We start from the raw sequence: 18091 nt of genomic DNA on the forward strand, positions 1-18091 counted from the left end.
CCCAAGTTCCCAAGTCTTCCTATCTTTCTCCATAGTAAACAAGAAGAGAAATACTCATTGAGAACCTTGCCTATCACCTGCAGTTCTACACATACATGTCCACTTTGGTCCTTGAGGGGCCCTATTCTCTTGCTGGTTATTCTTTTTCCTGTAATATACTTAAAGAACTACTTTGGATTCACCCAATTCTCTCAGCCAAGGCTATCTCATGTCCCCTTGTTTGCCCTCCTGATTTCTTTCTTCAGTAAACTCCTGTATTCCCTGTATACCTCCAGGGATTTCCTTGATCCCAACTGCCCATACCGGAGCCGCACCTCATTCTTTTTGGTCAAAGCCTCAATATCTCTTGTCATCCAGGGTTTCCAATTCCTATGAACCTTGCCCTTCACCCTCACAGGAACACATAGACCTTGAACTCTCGCTATCTCACTTCTAAAGACCCCTCTCACTTGCCGGCAGTCCCTTTCCCTGCAAACAAATTCCTCCAATCAACCCCTGCAAGCTCCTGTCTAGTTTCATCAAAATTCACCTTGCCCCAATTTCGAACTTGAACCTGTGGACCAGTTTTGTCCCTCTCCATAACTATTTTAAAATTTATAGAATTATGGTCACTTGTCCCAAAGTGCTCCTCCACTGTCACCTCATTCACCTGTCCTGCCCAATTTCCCAAGAGTAGGTCGAGTTTTGCCCCATCCCAGGTAGGACCCTTTATATACTGCTTGAGATAACTTGCCTGAACACACTTAACAAATTCTACCCCATCTAAACCCTTAACGCTCTGGCAGTCCCAGTCCATGTTAGAAAAATCAAAATCCCTTACTATGACAACCCTATTGCTCCTGCAAGTCTCCCCTTTCTCCCTGCATATTTGATTAGATTACTTACAGTGTGGAAACAGGCCCTTCGGCCCAACAAGTCCACACCGACCCTCCGAAGAGCAACCCATCCAGACCCAATTCCCTACACCTAACACTATGGGCAATTTAGCATGGCCAATTCACCTGACCTGCACATTTTTGGACTGTGGGAGGAAACCAGAGCACCTGGAGGAAACCCACACAGACACGGGGAGAATGTGCAAACTCCACACAGACAGTTGCCTAAAGCAGGAATTGAACCCGGGTCTCTGGCGCTGTGAGGCAGCAGTGCTAACCACTGTGCCACCGTGCCACACATTCCCATTGACTATTTGGCGGCCTATAGTACCACCCCAATAATGCCACCAACCCCTTCTTATTTCTTAGCTCCACCCACAAAGCCTCACTCGACAACCCTTCATGTCTGATTACTGCTGTGATACTCGCCTTAATCAAAAATGCAATTCCTCCTTCCCTCCTTCCACGAGCTCTGTCCCACCTCAAGCACCTGTACCCTGGCATATTAAGCTGCCAGTCCTGTCCCTCCCTAAGCCATGTTTCAGTAATAGCTACAATATTCCCGCCCCACATACATATCCATGCCCTGAGTTCATCGGCCTTATCTGTCAGCCTTCTTACATTGAAGTAAATACAATTTAATCCAACAGACATTCCTTGCTCCCTGTCACATTCCAGCCTGACCTGTCTCTTCAACTTACTGTTTCTGATTACTGTATTTCTTTCCAGCCTCACACTTGCCTCCCTGCTGTTGAGGATCCCACCCCCCACTGCCAATCTGGTCTAAACTATAGTCAAATGCTGGCACGTGGGACTAAGATCAGGATGTCTGATTGGCACAGACGGTTTGGACGGGAGAGTCTGTATCCATGCTGTGTGATTCTATGACTCTATTGCAGATCAATATTTTATCAACCAATTAAACAATACTCAGAGCATTCACATATAAATCCAGCCATTAGCTAATGGCAAAAACAATTGGTCCCAAGATACACATAGGTCAGACATTGTCTTGCACTTTTCCATTTAGAATCTGCCTGGGTGTAATGAGTGCATAACCCTTTGGAAGGTGACAGCTCAGTGTACAGATATCAATTCGGAGAATGTGAGGACTGCAAATGCTGGAGAGTCAGAGTTAATAAAGCATGGCACTGGAGAAAGCATAGCAGGTCAGGCAGCATCTGAAGAGCAAGAGAGTCAGCCTTTCGGGCAGGAGCCTTCTTCAGGAATGGGGAGGGAGAAGGGGACTGAGAGATCATTAGGGGGAAGGGAGTAGGGCTGGGGAAAGGTAGGTAGGATGGCAATAGGTGGGCAAAGGTAGGAGGTGCTGGTGAATGTGTGGAGTGGATAGGTGGGAAGGAAGATGGACAGGTAGGTCCAGTCAACACCTCAACTTCCTCTTTGGGAGCCTACAATCACACGACATGAACATTGAGTCTAATCTAGCAGGTCAGGCAGCATCCGAGGAGCAGAAAAATTGACGTTTCGGGCAAAAGCCCTTCATCAGGAATGGAGGAAGGGAGCCTGCAGGGTGGAGAGATCAATGGGGGTTGGGGGGGGGGGAGGGGGGGGGTTATGGAGGGGGTTGCTGGGGAGAAGGTATCAAACAGTACAATGGGTGGATGGAGGTGGGGATGAAGGTGATAGGTCAGAAGGGAGGGTGGAGCAGATAGGTGGGAAGGGAGATTGGCAGGTAGGAAATGTTGGCAGATGATGCGGTTTATGAACTGCTCAACCTCCTCGCGGGAGCACGAGGTGGTGCCGATGCAGTCATAAATGTAGTGGAGGAAGAGGTAGGGAGGGGTGCCGGTGTACATAGAGACAGGCATAGCTGGGGCCCATACAGGTGCCCATGGCTACCCGTTTGGTCTGGACAAAGTGGGAGGATTCGAAGGAGAAATTGTTAAGGGTGAGGACCTGTTCAGCCAAACGAACGAGAGTGTCAGTGGAAGGCTACTGTTGGGGATGTCAGGAGAGGAAGGAACGGAGGGCTTCGAGGCCCTGGTCATGGCGGATGGAGTGTATGAACATTGAATCCACCAGTTTCCAAATCTCACCTCCCTCATCCCCTCCCCACCCCATCCCAGATCCGACCCTCCGACTCAGGTCCCCCTCTTGACCTGACCTATCTGTCCATCTTCCTTTCCACCTATCCACTCCACACTTCCCACTGACCTATCACCATCATCTCCTACCATCACCCACCTATTGCCATCCCACCTACATTTCCCCTCGCCCCACTCTGCTCCCCCCATTTATCTCTCAGCCCCCTTCCCTCTCCCCAGTCCTGAAGAGTCCTGCCCGAAACGTTGACTCTCTTGCTCCTTGTATGCTGCCTGATCTGCTGTGCTTTTGCCAGTGCCATTCTTTATCAGTACAGTCATCAATTATAACATAGCAGGTCTCTCAGCACTGAAGCTTCCTGTATTATTCAACCATATACATCAATCACTGTGCAGCTGAATCCTGTTCAGAATAAAGCCCGGTGAACATTTATGGTTTGTATTACATCTCTGCTTTTCTTATTTAAGCATTTATTTACCAGTCCTCTGAACAGTGGGTCATTAGTTCACTGTCACAATCTGTCCTCAATGCCAGAAAGAATCATCAAAACTCAGGTTTGGTGTCACATGTAGCGCTATACAACCTTGGCACCAATGTCTTATTGCTTAAATTTTCTTGTCATTGAATCTTTGAGAAAACAGCAAAAGAAAATTAGCATAAAATATTTGTGCTTTCAAAATGAAATAAAACATTTCTTTCCCTCGTCTCTCCTGAATGATGCAGTTCATGTACTCACGTATGCCAAGGATCTGTCTTTTACATGCAAGGCTTGAGAGGTGATAAAGGACTAATACTTGAATGCATAATCCACACCTAATTCTGTCCACATCCAGACTTCCAATACAAGAGTGACTGAATATCAAACTGGAATGGGTATTTGTTGTTTCCTTTCTTGGTCCAGATATTGAAACCAATTGAGTTTACTATCAAAATAGTTGATTGCTGTTCCATTGGCTGGGATCATTTAACTCAGTAAGTTTCAAGATCAGTTTCAAGATAACAATGAATGCAACACCAACATATTGCTTCACTTACTGGGGAGTTAGTTCTGATTGTCACCATGCAAGATCAAACATGTAATCAAGGTGTTGGAGTGTAACCACAGCCCAACAGCCCTCAGGGCTTTATTGTTAGGTTAAACACTACACCTTAGTGTCCATTTTACCAATAATTTCAGTTCACTGAAACATTATTTTTTTACATTTTATTTTATGAATTAAATAATTACCAGTTCTTATTGTCTATGGTTATGAAGCAAATTAAATTATTCTGGCTGTGAATGATTCATAAATTGTTGCACAATGCTTCAAACAGCTTGTACAACAGATTGTCTGCATCAACCTATCCACTAAAAGCTGCCTGTTTTATTCCCTGGGAAAACTATCACTTGGCTCACTATTGCATGCTGCTTAAAGCCAAGTTGCTATCTTTTAAGTGAGAAACCTTTGGTTTGAAAGTTTCAGGTTTTTCCATTAATTTTGATGTGTATAAGCATTGATGATGATAAGAACACAAAAGCTCAAGCAGTTTATGAATAAAAAGATTGAGGGACAGGCAAAGAATTCCTTAATACTCCACCAGTCCTGTCCCACATAAATATGATGTGTTATAATTCCAGATGCATTTACACCTCAGCTGTTAGTCATCTATTGGGGATGATCCAGATATCAAGATAAAAAAACCCGGAAAACTCCCCCCTCCACGAACATGTTACCAAAACAAGACGAGGTGATGACCCTCACATTAAGTTAAATTATGAAGAGCTTACTCCCTGTAAGAAGTGATCTCCACCCCTAGTGAGAAACCACAGTAGCTCTCACTCAAAGGAATTTAAAGTATCAGCATTCACTGCACAAGCCAGAAGCCTTTTCTAGAATGTAAATATCTCAGGGAAAAGAAACATTTGCTGGCATCCATTGTCATTCTTGCATTTAAATAGTCATAGACTCATAGAGATGTACAGCACAGAAACAGACCCTTCAGTCCAACTTGTCCATGCCGACCAGACAATATCCAAATAATTTGAGTTTGCAACTGAAAGGACCTCTTTTTTTTGGAAACCAGGCACAAACATCTCAGGACATGGGCTCGGGCACTAGCCACACACACCCCATGCCCATGAAGATTGCCATCTGACATGTTCCAGCCTCTCAGAACCTATAATGACACATCTCTGATCCGCCTACAAGATGCTTCTACACTTCAATGCTGCATCCTGGGGCATTACAGTAATTAACATTGGAATACTGCAGCAAGGACACTAAAGGACATGCAGCCATTTCATGGACTGGGCCATCTTTGGTGTCTACACCTGCTCCTTTAGCGCTCATTTAATTTGAGCCTTGTTGGATAATCGTTGCACCCATGCCATACCTTGCCTTGCAGTTCTGCACCTCACACCTCAGCCAGACATACCCGGAACACACTGGGTGTATCGTTGTGCTGTTTAGAACAGAGGCAAAGCCAGTAGGCTTGTCCCAGTTGTCAGCAGACTGCAATTAGATGAATGGAGAAAGTCATCAGTTGGGGTCCCCTTCACAATAAGTCAAGGTGGCCTCCAATACCAGCCAAGGGCCTCTGGCTTGAACACAGTCAGTAAGCTGCTCAGGACACTCAGTCAGAATACTCTCTAGTTAAGTGCTGAGGAGACAAATATTGGGCGGATCCTTGTCAGTCTTGAACCCTTCTGCCTTGTTGTGTGCAAATTTCCTCCTGGAATGAGATACAAGAAGGTATTAGGGAGAGGAAAATGGGTGGCACAGCTGTTATTGTGGTGCAAGTGGGGAGGTGTCCTGTATGACCGACTAGACAGTGCAGCAGGATTCAGGGTGTCAGGGAGATGGGGTGGATAAGCCTAGCTGGAAGGTGGGTATAGTAGGAGAGACAGAGTGAGTGAATGAGAGGCATCGGTGAGAAGATGGTTATGTTTACTGTGGCAGAATGGAGAAGGTCATTGACTCGCTTCCTAAAGTGCTGTGCGTTCTGCCAGGGGGCCATCACTGCACTGACTTGGGTGGCAACTTGGACCAAGCTGACATGGATTGGTGTTGTGGCCTGGGGTAGTGAACAACCTGACTTTACACCACCTTCTGCACCAGTGCCTCCAAGTCCCTGCCCACAAAGTGGGTATCAGTTTCCCCTTGCTTGCCATGTCTGGGGTAAATGTCAGCAACCATGCAGGGCAGCTCTGGACTGAGTGTTTTTTGGAGTGTGCAATGGCCTAGTGAGGACTGAAACCCAGTGGATGTGGTCTATCTAGGGACCAGGGAAACCCAGTGGATGTGGTCTATCTAGACTTCCAAAAGGCCTTTGATAAGGTGCCACACGGGAGGCTGCTGAGAAAGGTGAGGGCCCATGGTGTTCGAGGTGAGCTACTGGTATGGATTGAGGATTGGCTGTCTGATAGAAGGCAGAGAGTTGGGATAAAAGGTTCTTTTTTGGAATGGCAGCCAGTGACAAGCGGTGTCCCGCAGGGTTCAGTGTTGGGGCTGCAGCTGTTCACATTATATATTAATGATCTGGATGAAAGGACTGGGGGCATTCTAGCGAAGTTTGTCAATGATACAAAGTTAGGTGGACAGGCAGGTAGTACTGAGGAAGTGGGGAGGCTGCAGAAGGATCTAGACAGTTTGGGAGAATGGTCCAGGAAATGGCTGATGGACTTCAATGTGAGCAAATGCGAGGTCTTGCACTTTGGAAAAAAGAATACAGGCATGGACTACTTTCTAAATGGTGAGAAAATTCATAAAGCCAAAGTACAAAGGGATCTGGGAGTGCTAGTCGAGAATTCTCTAAAGGTAAACATGCAGGTTGAGTCCGTGATTAAGAAAGCGAACGCAATGTTGTCATTTATCTCAAGAGGGTTGGAATATAAAAGCACCAGATTTTATAAAGCTCTGGTTAGGCCCCATTTGGAGTACTGTGTCCAGTTTTGGTCCCCACACCTCAGGAAGGATATACTGGCACTGGAGCGTGTCCAGCGGAGATTCACACGGATGATCCCTGGAATGGTAGGTCTAACATACGAGGAACGGCTGAGGATCCTGGGATTGTATTCATTGGAGTTTAGAAGATTAAGGGGAGATCTAATAGAAACTTACAAGATAATACATGGCTTGGAAAGGGTGGACGCTAGGAAATTGTTTCCAATAGGCGAGGAGACTAGGACTAGAATTAGAGGGATAAATTCAGAACAGAAATGCAGAGACATTTCTTCAGCCAGAGAGTGGTGGGCATATGGAATTCATTGCCGCAGAGTGCAGTGGAGGCCGGGACGCTAAATGTCTTCAAGGCAGAGATTGATAAATTCTTGATGTCAGAAGGAATTAAGGGCTACAGGGAGAATGCGGGTAAGTAGAGCTGAAATGCCCATCAGGCATGATTGAATGGCGGAGTGGACTCGATGGGCTGAATGGCCTTACTTCCACTCCTATGTCTTATGGTCTTATGGAAAGCTCTTCAATTAAATGTGATGACCTCGGCTTTCAGTGAAAAAGGATGCAGAGGAAATTACCAAACTGATTAACCTCTATAGATTTGAGTTATGTCAATAAAATGCTTCTTTTCATGGGCTAGAGCTATATAAAGGTTTACAAGATAAACAGAAAAACAAGAGAATGTTCCTTGACAAAGAAATGTGACCAGGCATGATAGTGACCATGAATGATTAAACTACAAGTTTAGCGGTTAGTTTAAGGTGAAGGTATAGATGGGAGGGTTGTTTCTGAAGATCACCTGTTAATAAAACTACTTGTCAAAAGATTCAAAAGCAAAGAGGTCAGAGTTTTGTTTGAGGGAGTCATCTATAATTTTGAAGTTTTCAAGGGCGCATTCATCTTATCTGTGGCATTCATCTTTGTGTACAAAAGTACATAAAGGAACCTGTTTTCCAACAGTTAATGGGAGAGCTCAAACAATATTGAAATTGTAAAGTTACTCTGTATATAGTTATCCTGATCAACCATGTGGTATATGTATAATGTTTGTTAAAATACCCCACCCATCAAGAGCCTAGTGCTTAGTTGAGACATGCCATTATAAAGTATAGCAGGAAGGAGATTGCCTAAGAGTTGATCATATATCATAGTTAGAATGATGTGGGGGTGGTGGAACTGGGAGTCTCAATGTTTTTTTGGTTCTTCAGGACTGAAAGCTCTTCAATTAAATCTTGATGATTTCGGGTTTCAGTAAGAAAGGATGCAAGGCAAATGACCAAAATGATTTGAGTTATGTCAATAAAATTTTTTCTTTTCATGGAGATAGAGTGACGTAAATAAATAGCAGAGGATTTTGATCGAGGAAGCAGCAGAAACACATAAATTTGCACATATGGAGGATTGTTTTTATGTCGAACTGGCATTATTCAGGTGAATGCCAATTTACTTGGGAAATCTACAAATCCTGTCTTAAGTGTAGCTCTGTTGAGAAGCTCCAGAGAGTTTTGACCAGCCAAATTACAGAAGTAATTATTAATTTATAACATCATGGTTATACATTTTTAAACAACAACTTACATTTATATAGCACCTGTAACACCGGGGTGTCACCATTGATCCCTGCAGAACATCACTGGTCCCAGATCTCTAGGCAGAAAAAACCCTTCCACCGCTAATCTGTCTTCTAGCACTAAGCAAATTCTGTATCCATCTTATCAGCTCACTGTGAATCCCAATGGTTTCACTTTTTGTATCAGCCTGCCATGTAAAAGACTTTGCTAAAATCTATATAGACAACTTCCACTGCCCAGCCCTCAATCATCTTTGTCACTTCCTCAAATAAGTTTGTGAGGCACGTCCTTCCCTGCACAAAGCCATGCTGCCTGTTGCAAATAAGTCCATATTTTCCCAAATGTGTATAAATCTTATCCCTGAGAACCTCCAATAACTTCCCAATGACTGACGTAAGGATCACCAGCCTATAATTTCCCAGGTGATCCCTGATGCCCTTCTTAAACAAAGGAACAAGGGCGGCTATTCTCCAGTCCTCTGGGACCTCTCCTGTGACGAAAGAGGAGACAAAGATTTTGTACAAGGCCCCGGCAATTGCCCTACTGCCTCCCTGAGCATTCTGGGATAAATCCCATCAGGCCCTGGGGAATTGTCTACTTTAATGCTTTTGAAAAGACCCAACACCTCTTCCTTTTTTATGTTGACATGCTCCAGAACATCAACTTACCCCTCTTGAGACTCACTTTCCAATATATCCTTCTCCTTTGTAAATGCAGGTTCAAAGTATTCATTAAGGACCTCACCTATTTTCTTCAGCTGCATATATAAATGCCCCCCAACCCCCCCTTTGTCCTTTGACTGGACCTATCCTTTCTCTAGCTATCCTCTTGCTTCTTATATATGGATAAAATGCTTGGGATTTTCCTTAATCCTGATAATCAAAGACATTTCATTTTTGTTCAGCCCCTTTAGCCATCCCTAAGCCCTTGTTTGAGTTCTTTCCTGCTATCTTTGTACTCTCTGAGGGTTCTCTCTGTATTCAATTTACTAAACTATCCGTATGTCTCCTTTTTCTTTTTAAATGAACTCTCAATTTATCTTGTGATCGAAGATTCCAGAATCTTGCCATCCTTATCTGTCATTTTTACAGGAACATTCTGTTCCTGAACTCTAATGAACTGGCTTTTTAAAAGATTCCCACCTGCCAGATGTGGATTTACTCTCAAATAGCTGCCCCCAATTTACATTTACCAGCTCCGACCTAATTTTGTGGCAGTTAGCCTTCGCCCAATATAGTACTTCCACTCAAAGGCTACTCTTATCCTTATCCATAAATAACTTAAAACTAGCAGAATTATGGTCACTATTCCCAAGATGCTCCACCACTGAAACTACTATCATCTGGCCAGGCTCATTCCCCAGTACCATGTCTAATATGGCTTTCCTACTAGTTGTATTACTTACATATTGGTTCAAATAAACCTCTCTGGACATACTGAACAAACCTGCCGCCCCCATACCCGCACTTGCCCCTCCCCCCAATCCCACCCGCACCCCCCACCCCATCCAAGCCCCTGGTGCTGAAGGAGTTCAAATTGATTTAGGGTGTGTGTCCAGTGGAAGTGTCCCCAATTTCCCACATATTGCAGCAGGAGCATTCCATAGGGCTACGTTCTGCTGCCACTGTGAGCCTTATCGACTAAATCCATCTTATTAACTACAGACAATAATCCAGGAACTGATTATACAACCTTACCCACGCATTACCTCAGCTCTCTCACTCTTGTTCTCTATTCCTGTAGTTGCAAAATGCAACTACAAAACGTGAATACTTTACCTGTCTTTCTGGACACTACTCCGTCAGTCTGCAAACCTGATTTGTGAGCAACCGAGCTGAAGTCATTTTTTTGAGTCATGACCTCACCTCTGGAGCTCTGCCACAGGATTCACCCACAGGCTCTCTCTAACTGACAAGCAGCACGGTGGCTCAGTGGTTAGCACTGCTGCCTCACAATGCCAAGGGCCCAGGTTCAATTCCACCTTCAGACAACTGTCTGTGTAGAGTTTGTGCATTCTCCTTGTATCTGTGTGGGCTTCCTCTGGGTGCTCCAGTTTCCTCCCACAGTCCAAGGATGTGCAGGTTGGGTGGATTGGCCATGCTAAATTGTGCAGGCTAGGTGGATTAGCCATGGGAAATGCAGTGTTACAGGGATGGGGTTGGCTACTCTTTGCAGGGTTGGCATGGGCAGAATGGCCAGCTTCCACACTGTTGGGATTCTATGATGAGTGAACATGCTCCTCATGTATTTATACTGCTGTCACTGTCCACCCCAGGTTTAGTCTACTGTACTTGTTTCTGTTGCTACTGCCACTGTTTGGACCAACTGAATCCAAGTACATGGCATAGAAAGGAGATGTATGCAATTATAAAGAGCTGCAGTACGCTAGGTGAAGACCTGTGTGGAACGTGAACACTGGCACAAATTTGTTGAGCTAGCCAGCTTGTTTTTGTCCTGTAATCCATAGGTCAATTTATTATAGCGTCAGGGAGATGTACAGCACGGAAACAGATCCTTTGGTCCACCTTGTCCATACCAACCAGATATCCCAGCTCAATCTGCCAGCACTCAGCCCAGACCCTCCAAACCCTTCTTATTTATATACCCATCCAGATGCCTTTTAAATGTTGTAATTGTACCAGCCTCCACCACTTTCTCTGGCAGCTCATTCCATACACGTATAACCCTCTGTGTGAACAAGTTGCCCCTTAGGTCTCTTCTATATCTTTCCTCTCTCACCCTAAACCTCTGCCCTCTAGTTCTGGACTCCCCCACTCTGGGGAAAAGACCTTGTCTATATACTGTATTCATGCCCTCATGATTTTATAAACCTCTATAAGATCACCCCTCAGCCTCCGCTCCAGGGAAAACAGCCCTAGCCTATTCAACCTCTCCCTAAAGTTCCAACCATGGCAATATTCTTGTAAATCTTTTCTGAACCCTTTCGAGGTTCACAACATCCTTCCACTAGGAAGAGACCAGAATTGCACGCAATATTCAAAAAGTGGCCTAACCAATGTCCTGTACATTTTTTTAGATTACAGAGTGAAGATTAGATTACATACAGTGTGGAAACAGGCCCTTCGGCCCAACAAGTCCACACCGCCCCGCCGAAGCGCAACCCAGCCATACCCCTCCATTTACCCCTTACCTAACACTACGGGCAATTTAGCATGGCCAATTCACCTGACCTGCACATCTTTGGACTGTGGGAGGAAACCGGAGCACCCGGAGGAAACCCACGCAGACACGGGGAGAACGTGCAAACTCCACACAGTCAGTCGCCTGAGGCGGGAATTGAACCCGGGTCTCTGGCGCTGTGAGGCAGCAGTGCATCCGCAACATGACCTCCCAACCTCTGTACTCAATATTCTGACCAATAAAGGAAAGCATACCAAACACCTTCTTCACTATCCTATCTACCTGCAACACTACTTTCAAGGAGCTATGAATCTGCACTCCGAGGTCTCTTTGTTCAGCAACACATTCTCGGACCTGACCATTAAGTGTATAAATTCTGCTAACATTTGCTTTCCCAAAATGCAGCATCTCGCATCTGCCACTCCTCAGCCCATTGGCTCATCTGATCAAGATCCCGTGGATAGGACATCTTTTTGTGTTTGTTTGTTCTGTAACTTTCAGGATAGTTTGTGATGGTGGACTGGCAACAATTTTAATTCTACTCAGCATAAAAAGATTCTCAAAATGTCACGCAGGTTAGAAGGAAATTAAACCTCTTCAATTGATGGAGAAGCTCACGGGATGATTCCTTTACCCAAAGGGATCAAACATTAAATTAAAGAAGTTATGCTTCAATTATACAGTGAGTTGATGGGACTACATATCGACTACCAGGTGCAGATTTGGTCTCATAAATTTAAAGATATATCAAAATGCATTGGAGGCAATTCGGAGGAGGTTTAATAGAGTGACACCCAGGGATGGATGGTCTGTCTCAGGAGGATAGGTTGAACGGGCTGGACTTGTTTCCAGTGGAGTTTAGAATAGTGAGGTGTTGATATGATTGAGTTGTGCAAGATTCTGAAATGGTGGATGTGAGAAGGATGTTTCCACTTTTGAGACTCCCAGAGAGTTTTAAAAAAGGGGTCTTCTTTTAGGGCGTGATTAGAAGAACTTTTTTCTTGGAGTTGATTTTGAATTAGTCTGCCCCAGAAAGCAGTAGAAGCAGGGGCATTGTGTGTTTTAAACAGAGAGACAGATATATTCTTGATAGGCCAGGAAACAGTTATTAAGGGAGAAGGAAATGTGGAATGTTTATCACAAACAGATCAACCATGTTCTTTCCGAATGGTGAAACTGACTCAAGGAGCCTAATGGTCGAATTCTGCTTCTATGTATTTGTAAAACGGTTACCACGCTCCTAAAAACAGCTGAACAAGAGCTCTGACAAACAAAGGATTAATGACTAAATGCAGAAAGGAAAAAAGTAGCAAAAGTGATTTAAAAAGCCATGATTTACTTTCAGTTAATAAAGGCAACTTCCCTCTAGAAATACACATCAATCTCTCATATCAGAAAATAAAATATTCAAACTACAAATGTGTGCCTTACATCCCTATTCAAGTAAACCAGCTGACTTTCACAAGCTCTGAGTAAAATGACAAAATATTCATCAAAAGGAAAGTAGAGGTATTACATTCTGAAAAATAACAGATAATGGTCGTTTTTTTAAACAAAAACTGCAGAGGAATAACAATTCCAGAATCTCTTCCGTCACATTTCTTTTGTCTGGCAATTGTCTAAGTGCTGTAGAATGAAATTGGATAGTGTCATGTACGGCTGGTGAAAGCTGACGGAATGAATTCACAAAATGTGATGATTTGCAAATGGCAATATTATTATGTGAAAAGAGAAGGTAGTATCACTAATCACTGTTGACATGTGGAACTTCAAATACTCTGCTTTTGGTACACACTAATTCAAAACTGTGCATTTGCTGCACGCAATTATACACACAATGCTTGCAAAGGATGGCAAGTCAGAGATGGGGAGCGCATAATTTTGCAAAGTATATGCTAAGAGTAGGCATTTTGTGACTTTTACTCTTTTGTGTGTAGTCAGGACTGCTCTACATTAAGAAAGATTTGGAAAATGAGCAGTAAAGTTCACGATGATGACACCAAGAATGGAAAGCATTAACTGTGGGAGACCACAGAAACTAGAACTCTACACAGCATGAAAGATGAATAGCAGACCTGATGAAGGTGGTCAGTTAAGCACATTCTGAAGTTTACAGACAGTCAGCATCAGGAGTGGCATCATTCCATCATGTTGCCACTGGGTGTGGGGAAACAAGGAGTAGTATTAAAGTAACACAAGTGCCTGTTTCACGAGTGCCATAACAAATCTGTTTGATCATGGATATTCTTGTTTGAGTCCTTCAGGTACTGACACAGAGATTTTGATTCTTCTCCATGTAAAGGTAAGGTTACCATTGTTGTGAAGGGCTGCTCTCACATTAGAGAGAGGTGACTGATGTTAATTTAACCTGAGGGTCACCACACCTCAGGCAAGTTGTGAGGTTGAGAAGGAGAGTCCTGCATGGCAGCCTTAGACATACAGAAATTGAACCCAGGTTGCTAACATCAGTGTTCTTCACAAACCAACTGTCATGCCAACTGGCAATCCCAACTCCTGTGCAATACGTTTATTGTCATATTGGATCCGATGGTAAGGGCATGGACCAGCGGCACAGTTTTGTATAATCATGGAACCCCTACAGTGTGGAAGCAGGCCATTTGGCCCATCAAGATCCAAGAAGCATCCCACCATGAGTCCCCATCCCCCTATCCCTGCACCCTTACCCTGTAACCCTGCATTTCCCATGGCTAATCCACTGAGCCTGCACATCTCTTGGACACTATGGGCAACTTGATTAATTGATCTGACTTGATTACTTTATTGTCATGTGTATTTTGTTACTAAATACAGTGAAAAGCTTTGCATGACGTTGCCACCTCCCAGCTCCATCTTAAAAACGCAGGAAAATAAACCAAAACGTCGAATACAAAGGCGAAAAAAGAAAGAAATGAAGAAAAAATGTTTATCTTTACAGTGCCTCATGTTAAGTGCACCATCTCGCTTGCACCAATGCCCTCACCACTATGAGTCCTCAATGGATCTCACCAATGCAGGTGCCACCAATGCCACTGGTGGCAAGATTTTACTCCGCCACCACTATGAGTCGACTTCAGGCCCACCTCGCCAACGCAGCTGCTGCTGATGCTGCTGGATCTTATACTAAGCCCAAACTTGCCTCTGCTACTGCCTCCATTAATCTACACGGGATGCAGACACTTCCGGGAACCTAAACTCCACCGCTGCCACCACAAGTCCATGCTGCTGGACCTACTTGAGTCTACATTGGGCCTGCTCGACTCCATGCTATGCTCACTCGCCATCGTGGATGCTATCACTGGGACTGAACAAGGGATGTGTAAAACAAAAGAGAAAAAGAAGAAAACAACCAAGAAAAGAGAGAGAGAATAAAGGAAAGAAACACAGGCAAGCCACAGGCTCAAAAGGACTAGTCCACTGCCATCTCACCGGCAGAGGTTTCAGCCTAAGCTTCAGGAAAATGCATCTGACTTGCACATCTTTGGATTGTGGGAGGAAACTAGAGCACACCCATGGGGAGAATGTGCAAACGTCACACAGACAGGCACTTGAGAGTGGAATCGAACCTGGGTCCCTGGCATTAGGAGTGAGTAGAGCTAATCACTCAACCACCATGCTTCCCTGAGAGTAAGGGACAACTTTTTCTTTGAGCTCCAACGCACAACACTGAGGTCACAGTGACATCATTGCTTACCTCGGAGTTCTATTTACATAATCATCAAACCTTATCACGACAGCACACTATTTTTAATCCAGTACACAGCAGATTCAGAAGCTGTCTGTTATTCAGAGAAAAAGGAGATTACTCACAATACACCACTTGGCCATTTAATGCACTTTTAGGAAGTGAATTAGCACACAGCAAATTTCCACACACAAAAATCAAATAAAAGGCCATAAAGTGTGCTTTAAGTGCTGGGAGAGAGATGAATATTTGCCAGGACACATCTTTTATATTTATCCTTGAATGGTACTGTGTAAACAAAGCAGACACAAATAGAAATATGTCTCAACTTGTCTTCAGTTAAGATTACAGGGTGGAAATTCTGCATGTCCATGATTCTGGCAGAACAGTGGCATGTGGGAGAAACTGCATGCTTTCAATTCAAGCTCATTGTTTTTATCAGGAATTTGAAATATTCCTAGTTACCTATTCTAGTTAACTTACATCTGCACAGTGGGAGTTCAAGTCCACTGAACAGAAATTTTGAGTTAGTGCTGATGATGTTCAAATGAAGGATTAAAGTTGCTTTTTTTGACATTTAATCCCTTTCACACCATAGCATTCTGAAACCTAGGACAAAAACTCTTTCTCAATACTGAAATCTTAAAAAGGCATCACACAACAACACTTTCACAACTTCTTTCTGAGTGAGGCTTGGTCAGTTATGAATGTACCAGATAGGTTACAGGTTAGATACATGTATACATTCAGTTTGCAATTTTTCCCAAACTACTTCTATACTTGAAGAGCAAAATGACACATAAGAGAAAGAAAAACATGGAGGGAGCTCAGAAAACTCAAGCTCTTTACCACGGAAGAGAGCATCACTGATGTCTTTGGTTACAGACTATTGAGGAAACAGAAGAAGGTGAAAGTGGAGATCTCTCTCATACTGTGGACTAATAAGATCTACTGTGTTGTCTGGTCACCTGGGCTTAGCAGATATTGTTATAAAGTGCTCAGAATAATGGTATGACTGCACTTCACTTATGGTGTTATCTCACCTTAGTATTTGCAACAGCTGTTTAAAAGGCTGAAATTAGTTGCTCTTTTCTATTCAAAAGAGTGCTAGTTTATTCACACCTTATCGAGTCAGTTAGAAAAATCTCACAGAATTTCACATGCAACTGGTCATGTTGGTGTACAACAATGTGTTATGTCTGAAAGGGGCATAGCCATTTTGCGCACAACAGGGAACTCACAAGCTGCAACAAAATATATAACGTGGTTAGAGTGTTGTCATTGGAGTGACTATTGGCAAGAGCTCTGGCAGAATTGCTGTCCAACTTGAAATAAAGATGTCGGATCTGTAACTCTCAATAGAATAGGATGAAATAAACTTAGTTTAAGGACTGGAATGAGAGAGGAAGTCAAATGGAAAATGATATTTAAATTTATTAAAGTATTAACTAGTACTTGGGATGCATACAAAGGGTCAAAGGCAGCAAGTGGTGGAGGTTAGGTCAAATGTATAACTGATAGATAATAAGATGTCTTCGGCTCATGAGTGAAAAATTTTGAGAAAAAACCCTCAAAATATATCTTTCCACTGATGTCAACATTGAATTTGGTACTCTGGAAACAAAATGTTATACTTACAAACTTCCATCTGTATTTTGCACAATTTAAGATAAAATTCAAGAAAAACAAAAAAAAAACTGCTCATATTGGCCAACTATTTGTTGTTGAATTATTTTAAATCCCAGTCTAACAATGATCCTTGAATTAAAAAAAAACGCATTATGATACATTCATATTGTCAATTCTATCCAATGGGAAAGGCATTCTGACCTGATCATAATTGGTGCATGAGTGTATTATGGGCCTCCCGGTGATTGCTCAATGTCACTGACACAATTTTCATTCTAGTTTGGGCACTTAATCATCATGCTAGACAAAATGACTAAGCAGGGCTGTAACCACATTTTGAAACTACCAGTGACATAAATGGCAAATCACAGCTGTGCACAAGTCAGGAGTGTCTAGGCTTGACCTTTATCATGTTGATTATTGTTGATCAGTCATTTCTCTTCCCTAAATGGCAATCTTACAACAACACTTGTAAATATTGAGACAAATGAGAATGGCAACAGCAAGGTTAGGATCGTTACTCTCCCTCTCTACACTTGTGTCTCTCTACCCCATGACTAGTTTTTGTTTGACAAGTCCCTCGGGTATTGTGTTGGTGCTGGTCATTTCACCATTTCAAAACAAAACAGGTCCAATTTTTTTTCAGGTCAAACTAATTTATATAGGAGTAACACTCAAGCTATCAGTACAAAACTATTAACCTGTTAGCCACATTTTTATCTTTCCAGCCATGGTTTCTGCTGGTTGCTTCCTCAAAGGTGCTCTCTGATGCCTCTGATAAAGCAATTAATAAGAACTTGTAAGTAAAAACTGTAGGACATTTCTGAAAACAATTGGTATTCTTTAGCAACGCTTGCAGCACTCATGAAATATATCTCAAAAGTGAAGGAAGTTTTGTCAGGTCTTGTCATATGTTTGGCTGACAGGGTTATTCTCGTTTATGTCCATAGCATACAAGCATTTCATTTTGCATGTACAGAAAGTTTTTTATATAATCCTTCAAAGTGATGAAGACAGTTGTAACCTGTGTATAACCATATTTGTTCTAGACAATTACCTTCCCTATTGATGTAAGATGCTCATTACAAACAAACAGCTCCAATTTTGTAACAAAAACATTTTAACATAAAATTGAATATGTAATAAACACTTGTTCACTATGAGAGCACAAAAATAGCATCGCTAAATAAATAA

The sequence above is a fragment of the Chiloscyllium plagiosum genome, unplaced genomic scaffold (assembly GCF_037043375.1).
Source record: "Chiloscyllium plagiosum isolate Xiang-an unplaced genomic scaffold, Cpla_swu_hap1 HiC_scaffold_19, whole genome shotgun sequence".
Lineage (NCBI taxonomy): Eukaryota > Metazoa > Chordata > Chondrichthyes > Orectolobiformes > Hemiscylliidae > Chiloscyllium > Chiloscyllium plagiosum.